Genomic DNA, 20,510 nt, shown 5'->3' with positions numbered 1-20,510 from the left:
ATCTTTGCAGTGTGTTTGTCCATGTCTATGTCATCGTGTGAAGTGCAAGGTAAATATGCCTATGATTGTCAGTTTCTTCTAGACATTTTTTTTCTGTGAATTCTGTAAGAGTGGCTGCACTGGGAGTGAGCTCCTGATTACACCTCAAACTTGGACCCAAAAAAGTTTTGCAAAATAACCCTCAAAAATCTTCAGAAAGGTCTTTATAGAAGTAATAGCATTGATCAGCAAGAACAGAAGAAAATCAAATTCAAATCAAAAAAACTAGCTAGCTGTCAACTGCTAACTGCTACCTGCTGTTACCAATATTCCAAAGGAGATACAGCACTAAAGAAGCTAACAGAAAAGTTTTCTTTTGAAAAAAGATAAAATCTAAAAATAAAAATAATTTACCGTGGTTTAATGAAAATTTGTGGAAACTAATGAAATCTAGAGATGCTGCACTAAGGAAGGCAATTAAAACTAGAAGAGACACTGACATGCTGATTTATAAAGTTTTAAGGAACAAACTTATCCAAGAGCTAAGAGAAGCTAAATCTCATTTTTAGCTCAATATATTGAATGAGGCAAAGGCAACAGTAAATTGATCTGGAAAAACATCGATAATCTCACAAGGAGGGACCCAAAATTTTAAGGAGATTTTAAACTCAAAGTGCAGGGAAAGTTAATTGAAGATCATCTTACTGTTGCTTCTATCTTAATTTTTTTTTTTTTGAGTCTGTATATGAAATAGGAAAAAAATGTATGAAAGGAAACTGGATATTGTTCCTATAGATGCTACAGGCCAGGTTTTCGAGCTGGTAGAGACTAATGAGTTACAAGTAAAAGCTCCTTAAAAAGCTCTAAAAGTAGAGATGCTTTCCAATTTGACACTATGTTTGTTAAATCACAAAGATATTGCAACTCCCCCTATTGCTCATTTAATTAACTTGTCTTTTAAATACAGCTCCTTTCCTGATGACTGGAAATGTGCCATTGTCACACCTATTTTTAAATCTGGAGACCACCTGAAGCCAGTAACTACAGACCAATAAGTATACTGCCAGTACTCTCAAAGGTTGCTCAGGAAGTTGTCATTAAACAACTGACAACATTTCTTAATACAAGCAACTTTGGTCCACATTTTATGCAATTTGGCTTTAGAGCAAATCATTCCAAAATTGCTATCTTGCACTTTATAGAGCAAATTAAATCAAGGCTTGACAAAGGTGGAGTAGTTGGTGCTGTATTTTTAGATCTGAGTAAAACATTTGACACAGTCAGTCAGGATGTTTTAATATTAAAACTCTCTAAATTTAACTTCTCATCTAGAGCACTGGCATGGATGTCTTCATATTTATCTAATAGGATACAATGTGTTGCAGTTGGTAACACTATCCAGTAACAGGAAGTGCACAATGGGTGTTCCACAAGGGTCAGTGTTAGGTCCCCTATTATTAAGACTATATATTAATGATCTCCTTCAACAGTGTCATGATGTAGAACTACAAACGTATGCAGATGACACCATTGTGTACACATGTGCAAAAATAGCTGCTAAGCTAAGAATTGCATTGGAAACACATTGGCTTGATCAATCATGTCTGAGTCTAAATGTAAACAAGACAAAAGGGATTGTTTTTCTATAAAACCATGGTACAACCTCCTAACGCTAATATTCTCATCAAAGGTGAAAAAACTGACATAGTTACTGATTTTAAATATCTTGGTGTGACACTGGATCCAAATTTGAACTTTAAGAAACATGTTAAAAAACCATAAAGTACAACTTAGCAAATTTTAGACATATTAGGAACTCTCTCTTTGGACACAGCCAAGATATTTATGCATGCTAGGATTCTTTCCCATATGTCTTATTGCATCACATGTTGGGGGAAAGCTGGAGAAACAGCAATAAAAAAGCAATAAAAAAAAAACAATGCAGTTCCATCACTATAGGGTACTGGAGAAATACAATTTATTGAGCTTTGAGAATTTTAGATTATTCTCAAATTTGTGCCTAGTGTATAAAATTTTAAATGGTTTGCCCCCTCCTCCACTATGTGACTTTGTGTACACTTGCTCAATAAGTTCTATTAGATCCTCCAGAATATCCTCTATACATGATACCATACCATACCATTTTGTCACACTGCATTTGGACAGTCAGCTCTCTCTGTGAAAGCCACAACTGAGTGGAATGTCCTGCCTGATGATATGAAGAGCTGCAGTTCAATCAGTGCATTTAGAACCAAGTTGAAGAATCTGCTGAAGGCTGCTCAGCTCTGTGGCCACTGAGTCTGGATTTGATCTCATGGTATTTTCAAATAATCTTGCTTTTGGTTTGATATGCTTGCATTGTTGATTTCTGCTTGACATTGTGGGTGTATGTGATGTGCTGTTTGTATTTTGTATTTTGTATAATGTGTTTTGTGTGTGTGTGTTTTTTGCTTTGTACTGTTTGTTATTGTGCTGTTATATCTTTTAATTGTAAGGGACTACAGATGAAAATTAGATTGAAGCTAAATTTAGCACAGTGCATCATTTATGTTAAAAACTGTACACTGTCCCGATAAATAAAAACAATACAATACAATTTTCATTTTCATTTTCATTTTGGGAGGGCACTTACTAATTCCTGACAGGCCTGATATGGATTAAGACATAGCAGATGGTCAGGGATTGGGTTCTTTTATACAAATTGGCTGCAGCCTGGAAGCAGCTGCGGTATGTCTTCCTTACAAGATTGCCTGGATAAGATCAGAAAGAGTCCAGGACAACACCACACAACAAGACAGATCCTTTACTCTTGCATGACACCCAGCTGAGCCAGTCCTAAGCTGTTCCATTCAAATAAGTCCTGCTGAGGCCTCACATAGAGGTCCACAAAGCACTGAGCTACTGTAGTGGGATAGTGGCCATATTCAGGCAGTGAGTCACATCACACATGCTCTCCTACAAAGACTCTCTCATACACATCCATTACAAAAGAGATCTGTAAAACAATAAATAAAATATCCTGGGGCATGCACACACTCAAGAACAAACCTCTGACTAACCTTTACATGGACATCTAAAACATCTAGCCAGAGTCTTCAAGTCACAAGGAGTAGACTCTTACTGAAAACCATTCAACACCTTAAGATCTCTGCTGGTACACCCTAAAGATAGACCAACTCTACCCCCTCCCAAGAGGAAGAAGGGAGTGGTGTATGACATCATTACGACATCAAATGTGACAGTTGTTAGGAGATCAGAGACTATCAGTAAACCCATGAGGACCCTGGATAAGACTGAATGAACACTGTAAATGAACAACATCAGCTGCCTGTGATCACCAAACCAAAACTGCTCACAGCCTCTATTGGGAAGAGGTCAAAGGAGGTTAAAGATTAAGGAGAGGAGAACATTCATATCTGACACCAGAGACCATCTTGAACAGAGACAGGGGTTACCACCACCTCCCTTAAACTTTGGGAACTGTGTTAGAAGGGCTATATCTCCCACACAGTTATTTCTATATTGATGTAAACCTACTCAAATTATAGCTGAGGCTTGGCACTTTGATGTAGTATCCATTATTTCATATTGAATTTGCTGAAGCACAGAGCCTGAAGACCAAAACATGTGTAAAGGCCTAAATGCACTGGAAGCGTCTGACGCATGCATTTTGAATTACACCCATTGTTTTCAATGGCCGAACACGCACTAGAAGCATTATGACGCGCGTCAAACTGCCTTGACACACCTATTCCGGCCTTGTTTCGATTTTTGGAGCGTCAAATGAGGGCCCAGCGCCCAAAGCTGTTTTCTCTGCACCCGAAAAAGAGAGATAGTGCAAGTCAGCTGAGCACGGCGAGCGAGAGAGAGAGAACAAAACCTCTGAATGAGAGAAGTAAAACTTTATATTCTGATTATTTTACGGCAGTCACGTTTTAACGCACAAATAAATAACCATCAAACAGTCAACAAATGATTTACTGTGGACACAGATGCTCTTAGTTTTAGTTTCATTTTCCTCCTCTGCATTTCTCCTTTTCATTCATTCATTACATCCAACTAGCAGTTATTACAAGGACAAAATGACAAATTTGTGTTGGTTCTGTGGTGTTGGAATTTCAAATCTGACGTTTGCAGTGCACCATAGGAGCATCAATTGACACACGTCAGATGACGTGCGTCAATTATTGCTTCCAGTGCGTTTAGGCCTTAACTGTCCAAGTACTTAATTTACATCCACCTGTTTTCACATGACTGAAGTTCCACATTTACGTAATTAGATAACACTATTCTATTCTATCAAGAGTCAAGAGTCAAGATTTCTATTTTTCATTCTTCATACTGAAGGACAGCTTGCCCAAACTCTGGAACTGGTTGCAAATGGAACATGTTCTGCTTCAACTCTCAAACTTTTAGACTTGCACAAAAAGCATGATCAGTATATTGCCCCTATTTTAATCTCTGAGTTTCAGCAACAATTATTGTGTATTTATCCAATATGTTAAACAGAAATGTTCAAGAGGTCATCTGTTGTGTAAACTAATCTTTGTGTCATTATATACTGTACTTTTCTCTTAATCTCAGTATGTTCATCTATATTCAGCATCTATATTCAGCATATTCAACATATGTGATGGTATGATATGTAATACCTTTTCAAGAATCAGTAACATACAATCCAGTTCAGTATCAAAAGGGATCTGTTATTAGCCTCTCACTCTAAAATATTATTATTTTTCGACTGGGACCTTGGATCCCATTTCTTGCTTAACTCATCATTTCTCTCCAAATTGCATTTTGGCCATATACTTAATTACTGAAGACAAATGTTATCCATCCGTAATATGTATCTTCCCACAGGTTTATTGTCAGGCATCATGCTCCCTCCCCTCTGTCACTCTGGCTCTTTCAGACAGTCTTCTGTCAACATACTGTTATGACAGAGGACAAGAAAAGGCCTCAGATTAGTGACATTTATGGGAAGAGGCTCCTGCTTTTCTGCTCTAATGAGGCAGTTCAGGTCAAGTAAAGAAACAGCTTAATTAGCTGTTGCTGATATGCAGTAAAGAATGATAACATGCAGGACATTGAACTTAAAACTGAAATTGAGTTCAGCATGAACTTGCCAATTATCCATCACATTCCTTCCCTATTAGGAATACCTGATGTTAAAATGTTGCGGATATTATTGTGTTGTCAGGGATTTGTGTTTACAGAAGTATTTATCTCTAGCAAAAGTCTTATTGCTTTTTTTATTACAGCTATTTGTTTCCCTTATTTATTGTTCTTTTTTATTTTCTTAACCTTCTCCTGCGAAGTCACAAAATATTCTATACATACATTTATTAAGGTTAGAGAAAGATCATGGTTAAATATTGAAAAAGGCTACGGTGACTTGAAACATAAGACAAGATGTTTACGACGATTGTTCCCTAATCTTAACTGAAGTGCTTTTGTTGCCTACACCTAACCACAACCTTGGTGTCCTGTGTTAAGGTTGTGTGCCCAATGGCCATAATGGCCACCTCCCAATGATTCTGCACAGTAAACCTTAGCACTTCCTTCACTTGAAATTATGTTGCCACTGAACATAATGCATAATGTTATGTTTCCCTCAAAAAGTATTTGGCAAAACAAATTAGGTGTATATAAAGATAATTTGTTGGAGACAGGGTCGAGAGACTCTGAGGTGCTTGCTAAATACGAGCCCAGAGCTGCTTCAGACATGACTTTGATGATCAGATAATCAGTTTGTATTGGTTGCCTTTACATATGGACTGACTGTGCCACTGCTTAATCAGAATACTATTAGAATAGACCAGATGATAATTAAATAAATTAATCACATTGGACACAGGTTAAAGGAACAACTGAAGGTCAATATCTATTGTTCTACCACAGCAGCTCCAGCCACAGACAAAATACTGTAAAGTCAGTATGAGGATCACTGCAGGAGTCTCATACAACACGCATCAGCCTCACACCTTCCAGCCACATGACACACAGTTCAGGTTGTGCGAGTGCTGCTCTGATGCTATTATCTGAATATTCTCCAGTCCTGGCAACTACAACAGATGCCTCTCATAAATCACCTGCTGGCCTGATTTCATAAATTCACAGCAGCAGAGCACAAAACACTGGCAGCAGACGTCTGGCCCAGTTGGCAACAGCAACCTGCTTTCCATTTTTTAAAAGTGACAAGAGGCCTGAGCCATACTGTCCCCTGGTGGACAGAGCAGGCATACAGCAGTCCTAACTGTCCCTGTCCTCAGCTTAATCATTTTTAATTTCAGGGTTTTCTATGTAATCATTGTCAATCCAATCTTCTAAAAAACCTAAAAATGTGACAGTTTAATGTTGCCTTGCTTATAACATCTGATAAAATTCTGACTTATTCCTGCATGATTTGGTTGCCATTTCTATATATAATTAATGGGTTGTTTCTCAGCACCTTCAAAGATGACTTATGTGACTCTTACAAAAATAATTTAAATTAGCATTTATGCAACTAAAACTACTTTGTTAAGGATAGGGAAAGATTGTGGTCATAGTTAAAAGAAACCAAAGCTGACTATTGGCAGAAGATAGGACACAAATCATGGTCTCTGATGTCAAAGTCAGATGGCACCATAACAGCGCCATGCTACTTCCTCCTTTGAGAGAGAACAGTCACTTCCAATAAAATCTCATAAACTCTACAGAGGAGTGTTCCACTGAGACTCGACACATACTCCTGTGCAGTTCTCTGTTTTCTTTGCTTCTGCCTCTCCCCTCACTCTGTCTAAAAACAAAGACATACTGTGTGTGTGTGTAGGTCAGGCTTTGGTGTTGAAGCCATAACCCTAAACTCAGTGCAGCAGCGATAAAGCAGTGACAAGCAGTCAGAACAGCGTGCTTGCTTACACACATGTACAGGTTTCTGTGTGTGCATTTCAGCAGGGACCAGTTCACATGTGCCCTCTGAGCATTGTTGTTATTGTTGTTGGCTCATTGAACTGCCCTGACTGACCAGCAGTAGCTGTTTCTTATTCAGCAGAGCTCTGATGAAATGGTAGAGTGCTTTTGAGGTTTGTGCAGTGAATGCCAAAGATATTGAAATAGATTATTTAGTGTTTTCAAAATGCACTTCATGATTTATTAAAAGATCCATTTTGCATCCTCCCCTCTTGCAGAGGGCAGCAAACACCTTTGGCACAGTGCATTGAGTCAGCCGGAAATCTGACAATTACAACAATGAAGAGGACATTTGTAAAGCAATCAGTTTTTATGAACTGTTAGACCGTATTGTCAGTTTTTTCCCCCAGCAAAACAGGCTATTATCCTGTAAAATATGCTTAAGGAATCTAAAATGTAACAAAAGGTTGTCAGGGTTCAACAATAAAAAAAATTTGCAGGTCTGTAACCTACTGGCCCCAAGACAATTTTTACTGGTGCCACTTCCAAAAGTTGAAATTATCGGCATTATCACATAAAAACTAAGACTACTACTTTCCATAATCAATCTTTTTATTAAAAGGGATCCTGGAAACAACAGAACAAACGTCGGAGGCCTTAAAACAAAAAACAAAACAAAACAGATGCAACAACAACAAAACACACACACACACACACACACACACACACACACACACACACACAAAAACAGGACCTCAAACATGGTGTGCTCTCACCCCCTTTGACAGCCATCTCTAAACAACCCTATCCGGCTTGAACTCAGCAACCTCTGGCCCCTCAATGCTGATATACAGCAGGCCAGGAGGGTTGGGGGTCCTCCCTCAAGAAAATTTGATGTCATTTGACTAAAAACTATACTATAACATTTTCACACCATTTTGGACCATTATCAATACAATATTTATTAAACAAAAACAACACAGGTGGAGGAGGGGCTGAGCCCCACCCTTGGTCAGGAGGACAGGACACAAGCTAGTGTGACCATAAATGGCACCAAAACGCGTTTTTTTCTGTTCATTTGGCTTGGGCACTGTGAGAGGGTCCAGAGTTTATAATACATTTTTCTTTCTTTGCGATCTCAATTTTTTTTCCACTGGCCTGATTAGGCCAGTGAGTTGCTTAATTGACTGGCCCTAGGTCATCGGGCCACTATTATTGTCGAACCTTGGTTGTGTCAAAACCCAAAGTTTATCCACATATCTCAGTGCAAGATCATCAAGATCATAATCAAACCATATTAAACCCAAGTGAGTGTGAAGTGTACACACAAGACAAGACTAATGGAATGATGGTGATATGTTATGCTAACTGGAGAGCACACAAATGTTTTTATTTCCTCATGAAATTCTGAATCTGAGTGACTTCAGATTTAGAATTTCCTTTTCCTTCAACTTTCACTCCTTTCTCTCTCGATTTGTGTTTGGTTGTGTCATTTATTTGTTAATTCTTTGTTACAGTATTAGTTTCAAGTTGTTTTAGAGGGTTGAAAGGAGAAGGGGAACAACAGGCTATGGAGAGTCCCTTTGGAGCACTTTGCGTGTGTCAGCAGCTCAGCTTTATCTGCGGACAACACCCTCAACTCTGGGAGTGATGTCCTAATTAGGACATGTGCATCATGTAGCAAGGGGATGTGACTCCTCTCATTGAGACCTGCTGATAGACCTAACAGTGGAGCAGAGGACAGAGACTGAGATAGCAATGTAACTAACCTGAGCACTGGTATTTGATTTGGTTCTCAACAAATCATTTTAAAAATATTTTTATGAAACAAATATTCATAAAAAAAACAAACACTATTTGTGCTTTGCTGAATAACGTATTTGTATTTGGGCACACCCCTATTGAGTAATAAACTTAAAGTAACTAGAATAACAAGTGTTAACATGTCAGCTTTGTAGAATATATTTTGTATGCCGTGCATATAGATAAGAGTGTGTAAGTCATGTATTTGATACATGCATTAATATTTTCTGATATGTACACTTTTAGACCTGTGAATATTTTTAGTGTTCAGTCTTTCTAGTGTTCAGCACTGATCTGTACCTGTATCAGATTATAAGCTTTGTGGTACTTTATATATTTATGTATACTAAGAAAATACATAGGAAACATGTAAATCATGTGAGTGAATTGAACTTTGTTGGTAAAATGACACATTGTACCACTCCACAGCTAAAATGAGCACTTGTTTGTTTAGAAACAATATGTACATGCTAAATGTTTTTAAAGAAGCAGCCTTTTCATCACTCAGGGGTTTTTGCTTTTGAAAGCAAATTGTTTTATTGGCATATAAAATTGCCCCCCCACCCCTACGATTTTGTCGGGTGAGGAACAATGATATAGTATGATGCGCTTTGTTGTAAGATTCTATATTGGTTTTCCTCCTGTCCTCCCCAATTTGTTGAGTCACCAGCCACCACTGTATGTGACACATAATGACATATAATAGGAAATAAAGAGAAACGAAGTTATTGTCACATCATCAACATCACATTTCTATCGTTACGCCAACGCACTGCATCACCTCTGAGCCCTCTATCCTTAGACTCTCAATTTAGATAAGGTATAACTCAACAAAAAACCTTTGACAGGGAAAAATGAGAAAAAACCCATAAACAACATCAGCTGTGCACTCCCAAAGTATACTTACTGTCCAGAAAAATAGAAACTTAATACTAAATTTCGCATTGGTCTCCCTCTGGTTCTGATCACACCTGACACACACCAGTAAATCCATGGGAGTGATATCAGGACATATCTTGTCCCTCTTCTCCATTTACGAGACTATCAAATGCTTGCACAATATACTTAAATATACTATATCATATAATATTCACCCTGTGCGTAAAATGGAAGTTGGCTCTGAAAAGCTTGCTCAATTGTGAGGGACAGCTGTACTCAGCTGTACAGAGGATTTCAACTGTCACTCAGGGCTCTATTTTCATGAGCTCAGCATTGCGACTCACAGTCAAGTGTGACCTCACTCAGAGGAGTTCCAAATACACTTTTGGTAACTTGGTGGCCAAAAGAGCCAGGCACACCTGTGGCACACTTGGATAAAAGAGGTAGCAGAAAGAACACATCATCATATATTATAAGGCGGCTTCACATCCACTTCTTTCATCCCCTTTAAACATGCACAGGCTTTCACTGACAGTTTGAATCCTTGTTGTTGTCTGGGACATGCAAAGTTTCAAACATGAACCCAACAGCTCAAATATGTTGCCGAGAGCAGATGATGACTCTTTTTAAGTTAAATACACTTTTCTGGACACAGTGATGATCCAGTAATCACCATGTTTTCTGTGCGTAATAGCGCACAATTTTACTTGGTGTCACAATAACCATCTGCAGTTAAATATCACCTTAGTGCCATATATAAAATGGCACTTCAAATATTCTAGGATTTAGCATGTTTTTAAAGTTTACATCTGTTAGATCATACTGTTTTTAATGCAAAAATAACTGCTGACAACCTCAATAATTGCCTGTTTAATCATCATATTTTGACTTAAATGTGATCTTGGTGATGATCTACAAGTAAATTAGGATTTTTTTAGATATCACTCTTTTGTTTAACCAAAACAATCTCTATCACAACATGTTCATCACAGCCACAAGTCTAAATGTATTGCAATTAAAAATGTGGAGCTCCAGGCAACACTTTGGCCAGATCTAATATTTTAGTTTTCTGATCTGACCTCCATCAGCAGTTACTGGCAGGATGACATTATTTTTCTGTGCCTTTCAGTTTTATGGAAGGAGGTAGACAGCAAGCCACTGGACGAGTCTCTTCAAACTAGATTATTTTTATTAGATTCCTGTGCTGTTCACCATGGACAAGCTAATTCTTATCCACCTTAGAGTGAGTACTGGACTGAGCTTCTGTGACTAACATACAAACACACACACGCTGTTCTCACACCAACACACAACTCTGCAGTGTACAAGTCTGACAGCACATCTGTGTCACGCACATGTGTCTGTACAGTAGGAGTGTGATACAGCAGAAACACACAAACAGACCTACCTCTGTTCCCTCCCCTCTCTCCTTTTCCCTCCAAATTTCTTCTCTCCCTGCAGCTCCTACACTCACCCCCTCCTCTCTCCCCTCCATCTGAAATCCCCCTGCCCTCATCACTTTCATGTTTAACTCTCGCCTTCCCACTGCTCTGCCACTACACAGTCCTCTCTCCCTCTTCTACAGACAGTTGACTGGTTGCCAGGGTTCATGAGGCCAGAATGAGAGGATTTTAAGCAAGAGGGAGAGGTAGAAACAATTGTGTCTTTGCAGGAAGGATCTGTTCTTTTTCCTCTGGGGCAGCTCTCACTGACCACACATATGGATTACATTCCCCACAGAGCAGCTGCTGGCATTCACACACTAACTCACTCTCACTGTACTGTCTTTCTCTCTTTCTCCTGTTAGAAATGTCTCTCCCCACCTCTGCAGCTATATGATGTATGAAATGCAGACACAGACACACACACGTTGGGCCTCATATGCCCCAAGTATGAGACAAAAGCAGGCCTACACACAGTCATAAAACCTGACTGACTGATAACAAAGAAACGGCACCAAGTCGAACAAAAGGAGTCCAAAATGGACTTCAGTTCCCACACGCAGGTGCGAAATCCAGCAGAGTCAAACTCTTGGCTCCCATTGGACAAGACCTGCCGGAACCCACTCTGGCTGTGATGTCACCAAGAGTATAAACACCTGAGACGCTCTCAAAACTGCACTTCCAGGAAATAAGGAAGTACCCCCGTACGTATGTTAACTCTAACTAGGCCCCACAATCTCCACCTCACTGGACGAGTAGAGATTTGCTCTGTGTCCAACTGACCACATTACAGGATCAAGCAAGCCAGCGCTCTCACCCTTTCCTGTAGAAGTGAAGGAGGAGGATAACCCCACTTTTCTTTGACTGAGTGGACTCCACTGTTTCCTCCACAACTCCACCAAGGATCAGCTGCTGTGAAACCCACTGACAGAGCAAGAAGACGGCCCTGTTACGATCCAAGCCCGAGGAACTGAGCCAGACCTGAAAGGCGGACTGAAACACATCCTACTCACTTCCTTAAGCAATACAAGTAAGAGGCTTAAGTCTGGGCAGAGATGGTTACTAAAGTGTGTGTTATTTTAAGCTTTATTTCTGTTGTTGTGAAGTTAATGGACCATGCTGCTATTAATAACGTGGAAATATTGCTGCTTGTTTTGGTTGTGTTTATGATGCTAAGCTGATTTGTGTTTTGCCCAGCTTCATTGGGCTGCTTTGTGTTAGTTTTCCACTGTGTGCAAAGCCAGTGAATTACATTTTATCTGTTAAAAGGCCAGCAACCTTGCAGTCCATTCACCAAGTCTCTGAGTGATTAAAAAGCAATTATTGCGTCTTCCCACGGCTGCTAGCATGTCTCTATGCTTTTGGTGCTTTCACCCCTCTCTCTCCTCTTACTAACCATGCAAATACCAAATCCTACACATACTCACACACACATTTGGTGAGTAGATAACTCAGTAGCATAGCTCAGCTCTGTCCCCAAGCTAGCTTATTGTCAGAGACACATGTAAAGCCGGCAGATGCCATTAGCCATTGTCTCTATTCAAATAAGATATGATAAGATAACACTTTATTGATCCCCCAAGGGGGGAAATTCATGGTGTCACAGCAGTAAAGATAGACAGCAGATAAAAGTAACCATCTGTAATATGAATAAATAAATAAATATAGTAATAAAAAATGTACAACACAATAAGAGCTGTAATTGCTCTCTACAGAGTGACCGGGTGAGTGGGCAGGATCCATGAAAGGGGTGGGGCGGAAGGGGATAGTTTTGTTTCAGGTATTGTTGTACAGTCTAATGGCTGCAGCAGGTAGATGATGGCATCATCCACGCCAACTTTACCCACGTATGTGAACTGCAGAGGGTACAGGGAGCTGCTCACCAGGGGCCTCAGCTGCTGCAGAACCAGTCTCTCGAATACCCCCATGACATACGAGGTCAGTGCCACTGGCCTGTAGTCATTGTGAGTCCTGGGATGTTTCTTCTATGGCACCAGGACGATGCAGGAGATCTTCCACAGCTGGAGCGTCCTCCTCAGTCTCAACGAGAGGCTGAAAAGGTGCTGGCACACCTCTGCAAGCTGTCCTGCACATGCCTTAAGCAGCCTGGGGTTGATGTTGTCTGGGCCCATTGCCTTGTTGAAACAGAGCCTGGATAGCTCTTGTCTCACCTTGCTAAATGTAATGGGTGGCCTGGGGGAGGGGAAAGGGGTCGTCTAAATGTCCTAATATGTGTTAGTAGTGAGGTCATCTCTGTTGGGAGGGGTGTTGAAGTGGGAGGGGGCTGTACTGCCTCCTGCACTGTCCTCCGCAGCAGCTGTGGTGGGGCATGGAGAAGAAAAAGGAAGGACAGCAACTGAGGTATGGATAGGGGCAGAGGGTTTGTGGATTGGGATGTTAGTGGAGACATGTCCTGCTGAGGTCCTGATGGTGGGGGTTGAGTCAAACCTGTTAAAGTACAGGTTTAGCTCATTGTTGAGTTCATGGCCCCCTTCCACAGCTGGACCTGATGAATTAAGTCCAGTGATTCCCTTCACCCCCCTCCGCACCTCCTTGGTGTTGTTCAGCTGGAGCTTGCTCTCCAGCCTGGCTTTGTAGCTGTTCTTAGCCCTTCTCAGCTCCCTCCTCAACTCCTTCTGGATTGACCTCACCTTCTCCCTGTCTCCTGCCATGAATGCCCTCTTCCTCCTGTTAAGGAGAGTTTTAATATCCTTATTAATCCATGGCTTGTTGTTTGGAAAACAGTGGATCTTTTTTGTTGGAACAACACTGTCCTTGTAGAACTGTAGATAGTAACACAGTGGGATAGACCCTCAGTGTCCTCTTTGTGGTCCCCCAGGAACAGGTCCCAGTCTGTAGACTGGAAGCAGTCCTGCAGGGCCTCCTCAGCTTCTCTAGACCACACTTTGACTGTCCTGGTGGTGGCAGACTGCTGACATGCCACAGGCTTGTATGTTGGTACAAGGTGTATCAGATTGTGGTCTGATCTGCCGAGGGGAGGAAGGACAGTGGAGCTGTATGCCTCCTTTTCATTAGCATACAGCAGGTTGAAGGTTTTGTTCCCCCTTGTCTTATAGTTCACATATTGTGTGAAGTTTGTCATTGTTTTTGAGAGGGATTCATGGTTGAAGTCCCTGTTTATTGCAATAAATGCCTTGGGATGTTTTGTCTGTAATTCCGCAATGGTGGAGTGGATGACGTCACCAGTGTGCACTGCCACCGCACTCGGTGGAATGTAAACAACTACCACTACAACGTGAGTACGGGACAGGTAACATGGTCTCAGTCCCATAGTCAACAGCAGAGTACAGATGCTCTTCCCCATCGTTACGTGTCTGGTGTTACACCATTTGGAGTTAACAAAGACGACAAGCCTCCTCCTTTCCTCTTACTGCTTTGTGTCCCCCTGTCCGTCTGCACCAGTATGAAGCCGGCTATTTCCACCAAGCAGTCCGGTATGTTCACATTCAGCCATGTCTCTGTGTAACACAACAAGCTGCACTCCACTGTCTTCATGCTGACTGTTCGTCAGTGCTGTGAGCTCATCCAACTTTTTGGCCAGCAATCTCATGTTTCCCATGACAATCGATGGAAGGCAAGGTTTAAATCTCTACCTGTTCCTTTGCCATCTCTCCCTTTTCTTCACACCGGCTCTCTTCTCACTTTGACGACTCCTTAGCTCTGCTAGGATGTCTGGCGGTGGGGCTCCCATATGGACTCGATACTCCAGGAGCTCTTCCCTTGTGTAAGTGAGCATTGTCTGGTGAGTCCAGTTTGTTTAGGACAACTAAACACTAGCTAACAGCTGGGTTAGAATAACGAAATAACAAAGAAAGCTGGGTTAGAATAAAGAAATGAATAAGAGTTAGACACCAAGCGCTGCTGCAACAGGCTGCCAGGCTGCCACCCGCAAGGCGCACCTCCATGAGGAATAATAATTCCTCTATGGGATTGACTCACTTGTGTGAGTGAAAGAACAGTTCATGAAAACAACAAAAAACAAACAAAACAAAAAACAAAAGCAAACTGTAAACCGAGGTACATTCTCTTAAAAGTCAATTTCATATTTTGACATAGAGTTTCCACTCTATTAGTCCTGTACTGAAAGTTGTATATAATAATGCATGTGTATTTCAGCCAGGACCACTTTAGTCAAAAGAAAAACTTTACTGCCATTTGCAGTAGTTATATTTGGCGGTATGGCTCTGTTCTGGAAGCTCCATGCCTGTCCATGTGCTTACATGGAAAGCCTAAGGCAGTGAGAGCAGCAAAGACTCCAGCTACAGAACAGAACGGGCAACAATGACAACAGAAATGACATTGTTTAAGTTAGACACAGCATGTAAGGAGGAGCTTGGGTGGAGGCGTGTTGTAAGCAACTTGCAGAGGAAGCAGCAATGGGAGGTAGACTGAGGCAGCTTTAAATTAAAGCTGCAAGCAGTGATGAACAGGCCCTCGCGCCTCTGCACACATCAGGCTGCAGTGCAAACGAAGGGCTTCTGTCACGGGCATGTAGATGTCTTCAGACCCAGGCTGTTTTCAGACAGTGCAAGAAGGAGAGACAAACATCACTTCCTTTGTCCACTCCTTTGAGACACTAAATTTTGCAATTAATCCACAGTTCATATGCCTGCCGAACCATGGGGGATCCGTACGGATCACGGATCAACTACAATCTGTAACACCCCTAGTTAACACTTGTTATTCTAGTTACTTTAAGCTTATTACTCAATATACGGCTCAGCTTAAAAACGAACTAAAGAAACTGTCAGAAGCAAGCAGCCAGACCTCCAGCACACTAATCACACAAAATCAACAAGTGACCTTTCAATTAAAAACAGGATCAATTCCACATGAATGAGTGAGCTCAGATATCTCACTGTAACTTCAACTAGCAAACTACCCACAGCACATTATATATATATATCTGCTGCATTCTTGTTAAGGAGATAAATTCACACAACAGTCACACAGAGAGACATTTAACCATCAGAGATGAAATTAGCAACCAAAGAGACAGAGAGAGAGAAGCTGTATCTGACACACGTTATCTGACGCCTTGTTCTTCTATCATGGAGATGAAATATTCATGTCATAACATCCATTTGTGGCCGTTGGTCTTCTTGTTTGTTAGTTAACAGAACTTTATGGCTGCTGCTTAACCAGTCTGATATCATTAGCAACAATGACAAACAAGCTAACTCTTCTGGTTATTTCTCTGGTTGCTTCTCTCTCCAGCCTCCCTGGCGGTGTCCTGCTACTGCTGCGCTGCACAGTCCAGATCTTTTCTCCCATTAGCTTAACAACAGTCCTTAATAGTCCTTCCATGGATGTATAAAGAGTCCTTCAGGTCTGGAAACTATCATTGGACCAACTCGATGTCAATATTGCATTCTGGTTGGTTTTTCACCAGACCTGATGTGCGTGCCAAATTTGGTGAGTCTGTCGGCCAGCTGAGTGAAGTGAAACCTGTGGAAGAAACACCGGTACCATCCTGGTGAAACAGTCTGTAGAGGAGCTGCTGTGTTCAGCTGCACAGATAGGAAATCCCTCGGCTGACAGGATGTACCACTCTGTTTGGAAAAATCTTTTATTCTCCTCTTTTTGGTTCATAACAGCGGTTGGCAACCAGCAAATTAGGTGCATTACTGCCAACCTCTACTTCGGACTACTAACCAATGATTAAATCCTACACATTAATCCTGTCTGTCTAATAAACTAAAAAAAAAAACTGCCGCTCCACCCTCTTGGAAGGTCCATTAAAGTTTTAATGCTGAGCTCCGGAACTCCAGTCTTCCCGAGTTCTTCCCTCATATAGGCTATAGTCTTTCTTGATCATTAGTACAATATATGATTACATGTGTAATAGTCTCCTCAGCCAAGTGGGAAAAAATATGTGCTTATATCAACATTGGCAATTGGCAAAAATGTAATCATGTTAAATAATCGTGATCTCAATATTGAACAAAAATAATCGTGATTATGATTTTCGCCATAATCGAGCACCCCTAAAGACAACATAAAGTCAGACCCGGTCTGACAGGTCTGACTTTACCCACCCCCCCCTTTCTTCCCTCCTTCTCTCTCTCAGTTGGAGAGGAGGATTTTAATACTCTTCTTGTGAAATATCCTCCTAAATCCCAGGACTTTGACCAAATCTTACATTAAAAATCACATTTTTTGTACGAAATTTTGTCCCGAATCCATTGATACAGGTTTTAAAGTGGTCAGACTTATAGTTTACACATCAGAAGCATTTGTTTGACACAAAGCCCATGCCCAGAGATTGCCTCCCCATTGGTTTACATTGTAAGGTGTGATGTGGCACTACAACTTTCAGGGCTTATAATATCTAAACCGTTCAAGAGCGTTGTTAAATTCAGAGGCTAAGTCTGTTCAGTTGGGGGGTGCTTTCAGCACTTTCAGCAGCATCCCCATTAGTTATTCAGGAGGAAGCGTGAAATGTGGGACAAAAGTATTTGTACTTGTAGGTTTGATTTTTACTCATAGATTTTATTCCTAGCCACAAACTTGGGATTCACACATATAATTGAGTTCTGTGTGAACTTTTTTCATCCACAAACAGATAGATGTGGAACTGCAAACCTGATGTGTAACAGAAAACCTTTTTTGTAACTGCAAATCTTTGTGCAAATCTTTATGCACTCATACATTGGAAATTATTTGTGCAAATCTTTTTCATTTGTTTACAAAATGTCATGCACAGCTACAGATCTTCTTACAGATCAAAAATTGGATCTTTTTGTTCAGATATTTTTTACACATTCAACCATTTGAATTCATTTGATCAAAACGTTTTTACACATTCACACATTTGAATATATTCATACAAAATGTTTTCCTTGTAGTTTTAGTTGCCTAAACTTTTACCTAACCACAGAGATTGCAGATCAGAAAAGGCTCATTTGAATGTTATGTAGTAGTATAAGCAGCCCAATCAGCAGACAGAACATTGATCCTGGATGATTCTGAATAAAGATTGTGGCTGCAGTTTTAAAAAGCAAACATCCACTATTGTATTGTGACAGGATCTGAACTTCTATCTCCCGCTATAAAGCCAGATGTGCCATACACCCATCCACCAGCCCAACCACTACACTCTTACTTTCTGCTTCACTAGGCCAGTGGTTCTCATTTGCTCTGGTCTCTGTTTCTAGTGTCTCTAGTCACTGCCAGTTCTGCTGGTTCTGGCTGCAGCGCTTCTGGCTTCTATTGAACTCAACAGTCAGTGATTGTGGCTGGGAAGCTGGTAAGGGATCTTAAAATAAAAAAAATAAAAAAATCCATTATCTTTGTTTTCTTTGTTTCACTAGCTTTCTAGAGGCACCTGTGATGTTCCTGACATTTTCCTGAAGTGGTAACTGCTTGTGGTCACAGTAGAGATGGACCACATAGACAAAATAGTTAATTCTTCATGTAAGGCACAGTCCTTGATCCAAATATAACTCAAAGTGCAGCCCTGCCCACCACCAGAGTTCTAATTACAGGGATTGAAGCTGCTATCACTTTAAAATTGATTGACAGATCTTGTAAAACAAACTAAAACTAAACTAACACTAGATGACAACTAGCACTGTTTTATTACCTTAATTATATATACTGACATATCTGTAATATATCAACAGCTAATCAATATATCAGTCTAAACCTCCAAAGAACTGATGCCAACCTGTAGCCTGCCAGCTGCCAGGGATATACAGCTCAGCCCTAGTCCCACATACTGCTCCCAACTGTTCTCTGAAGCCTTCAACCTTCATCATTCTAGCTACACAGTCAACACAGCATTTTCATTGTAATAAAATACAGAAACTTAACACAACAGGGATCCAACTAGACATGTGTCGGATGAAGTCCATGTACCTTTTTAAAGAGTTGGTTTACCCAGACTACTTTCAGATACTTATTTTCCACCACAATACATAACGAGGAACATTCTTAAAAAGAAAATGTTAGAAAAAATAAATATATTCCAACATTAGGCTGGAAAATTACAAAATAATGGAGGAATGCACAAGTATGGAGGTCCTAAAGATGATATAACCTATCTTATCATCACACATTGTTATACTCTGCATAAAAGATATATCAGTTATTTAGATAATAATTTTTGAATACAAATTAAAAAATATCATCTGTCAGGACTCCATAGTTAAACACTATAGTTACTTGAAGTCCCTGTAGTTTTTATGTTATCAATCAAATAAGAGGGCAGGAGCTTTGTCACCAAACCCACTGCACTGAAATCTGGTTGCAAATATTGTGACCTCAGAAACATCAAACTGTTTGAGATCTTGTAAAAGGTTATACAGTTTGTCTCTGGAGTCTAAAATATTTCCTCTATGCACAACTGTGTGAATGTAAACAAAGAAAATATAAGATATCTATCCAAGGAGGGTTGAATCAAGGGCTTGGATAACCATGACCTGGAGGACTGAGAATCTTCACAGACATAAAATATTTATGTTGTTTATATGAAAAAGTGTTGAGAATTTTCTGAGTGTTGACAGCACACACAGGCAAGTACCTAAACTTACCTTAACTTTAAAAACCCCATGAGGAAGGCGAGTCCCCACAACATGACTGTGTAAACAGATTTATGTCCTCACAATATGAGGAATACCTGGACCACACACACACACACACACAAACACACACACACACACACACACACACACACACACACACAAATGTCTCCCCTAACAGAAACTGAATGCAAAGCGAAAAGAAACTAGAGATGCCTCCATATTTTCTGCCCCCTCTTTCTCCTCCTTCACTGTTCTAAGTAAAGAACACGTGCAGCATTGCTTACCTTCCTCTGTTTTCCCTTCCTTCACTTTCTTCTCTTTTTTGTTGCTATCTCCACTCAAGTCTGCTGTCTGTAGCAGCCGCCTACAACATGCTGGGGCTTGGCTGGAATGGGCCAGTCTGCAGAAAACCCCACTGGTCTGGAGAAAATAAGAGAGAGAAAAGAAAGGAGGAGAGTTTCAATCTTGCATGTGAGCGGAGAATCGAAAGAAAAGAGAAATTTGAAACCTCCAAAGCTCCAGAAACAATCACCCCCCTCCCTTCCTCCTCCTCACTGCTGTCTACCTCCAACTCCCTCCCTGCTTCCCTCCCTTTACTCCCCTCTGCCTCATCTTCCACTCATTCATTCAGTATATAAGTCAAACCACTGATCCCTTCATCATGTCGCCTTTTCTTGTCACTTCCACTCATTCTTTTTTTTCTTCTTTTCTTCTTCAGACCTCCATGTCTGTCTTTCTTTATTTTTTCACCTTCTTCTTTTCTGAAACAGTTGAGGTTGAAAGTAGAAAGGGTTGAGTGGAGAAAAAGCAAAACTACCTTCTGTTCCAAATTTTTACCATGGTCAGTAATCCCAGCATATCTAAAACAACCTTAGGCTGTAAAATACAAATCACTCAAACATGGTCCATATTCATCAGATTCTTTTTTATTATTATTATAGTGAAGTTATGAAGAGACAGACAGAGA

General features: G+C 40.5%; 1 protein-coding gene across 7 annotated transcripts in view; it reads right to left on the bottom strand.

The window, feature by feature from the left end:
• Positions 1-19,974, bottom strand: part of plekha6 (pleckstrin homology domain containing, family A member 6) — a 136,570-nt gene extending 116,596 nt beyond the window's left edge. For 5 of the 7 annotated variants that reach the window (XM_067588527.1, XM_067588530.1, XM_067588529.1 and 2 more), the window contains exon 1: positions 19,828-19,974. The gene's annotated coding sequence lies outside the window, so the exon portion shown is untranslated. The remainder of the gene's footprint in view (positions 1-19,827) is intronic. The other 2 variants (XM_067588533.1, XM_067588528.1) reach the window with 1 other exon arrangement.
• Positions 19,975-20,510: the final 536 nt, after the last annotated feature.

Source organism: Thunnus thynnus, chromosome 4 (assembly GCF_963924715.1).
Source record: "Thunnus thynnus chromosome 4, fThuThy2.1, whole genome shotgun sequence".
NCBI lineage: Eukaryota > Metazoa > Chordata > Actinopteri > Scombriformes > Scombridae > Thunnus > Thunnus thynnus.
The sequence above is the reverse complement of the archived record's forward strand: the minus strand, read 5'-3'. Positions and strand labels throughout refer to the sequence as shown.